This window comes from Amphimedon queenslandica, unplaced genomic scaffold (genome assembly GCF_000090795.2).
Source record: "Amphimedon queenslandica unplaced genomic scaffold, v1.1 AMPQUscaffold_12867, whole genome shotgun sequence".
Lineage (NCBI taxonomy): Eukaryota > Metazoa > Porifera > Demospongiae > Haplosclerida > Niphatidae > Amphimedon > Amphimedon queenslandica.
Window position 1 is genome coordinate 22,069 of NW_003546897.1, and position 1,293 is coordinate 23,361.

At 36.3% G+C, this 1,293-nt stretch overlaps 1 long non-coding RNA gene across 3 annotated transcripts in view; it reads right to left on the bottom strand.

Annotated features, from left to right (window-relative positions):
• Positions 1-981, bottom strand: part of LOC105314498 (uncharacterized) — a 10,262-nt gene extending 9,281 nt beyond the window's left edge. For all 3 annotated transcript variants that reach the window (XR_002187039.1, XR_002187040.1, XR_002187041.1), the window contains exon 1: positions 900-981. This is a non-coding gene — a long non-coding RNA (uncharacterized LOC105314498). The remainder of the gene's footprint in view (positions 1-899) is intronic.
• Positions 982-1,293: the final 312 nt, after the last annotated feature.

The window sequence follows — 1,293 nt, forward strand, 5'->3', positions numbered from 1 at the left end:
GCAGGGATAGTCGCAGACTGTAGTTGACAATAAGTATGATGTAAACTCAAGTTAATACCAAGAGGAAAAACAAAGAGAGAGAGAAAGAGAATACACCAGAGCCAAGAGAGCATCAAAGAGAGAACAATATAACGACTGAACAGAAACAAATCAATAACAACAGACAGTTACAGCAGACAGTATAGTTAGATAGTTACTACAATAGACTGTGCATGCATCACAACTTATATAACACCTATAACCACAAGTATGAATAAGATAACCACAAACTAAAAATACAATATCAATAATAATTAGGATAGATTGACAAGTGTACATTATAATACTATTATTTCTAACATCTAGGGTGTAGGTTAGGTTCTAGGAGTAGGCCGTAGGATACATTGTTAGGTTTAGGTCCTAGGGACTGGGTGGACCAATTTGCTGTGTGGAGGCGGACCCCATGCTCAGGGGAAATGCAGCTCTGCTAGCCTCGGGTTCAGTTTGACCACCATTTATTTGTGTTGCAAGCTTAGGGGGTGTGGCCCATACAAAAGTTACCAACCCTACCTTCTTTCTACCCTTTGGTAGTTTGTAAGGTTTATATATTTTTTTGAGCTTCATAGGATATTAAATATAGATAGCGCGACAGTGAAATCAATTATAGGAACGACCTGGGGGCTTTGCCCCAGGTCATTAAAAACTTCAGCCCAGAGTGGGATTCGAACCCGTAACCTCATGCTCTTAACTTCTGGAACTGCAGGCATTATCCACTAGACTACTGAGTCACTCCTAGGCTAGTGTTGTGTATTTATAGTTTAATTGTATTGCTACCCCGGCATTTATTCGAATGCGGCTTCTATTTAAGGATTTACGGTATGTAGGTACATGCAAACCTTTAATTAGTAGGTGTGGCTTACATATTGATATTTCTGTTCAATATTCTTCCTCATTTGACATCTTTTCTCAATAATAGCATCTTCATCATCTTCAGACTCCAAGGATACATCCAATACACTGAGGAAAGAGAGAGAGATAGAACACTTATTAATACATGTATAAACATCAATTATTGCTATACATGTACCCAGTACATACATGTACTAACATTATTTGAAAAAGAGTTTTAAAAATTTATAAAAAATCTAATTTTGATCGGAATCAGCTCAAACTTTCTACGCAACATAAGTACATGTATATGCATCAGAAAATTTAATAAAAATGGAGAATTCTTTCCTTTCATTTTTGGCAAAATTTGGCCCGTGACCCTGTACTAAAACAAGAACATAAAAATTTAAAAAAACAAGATGAAGT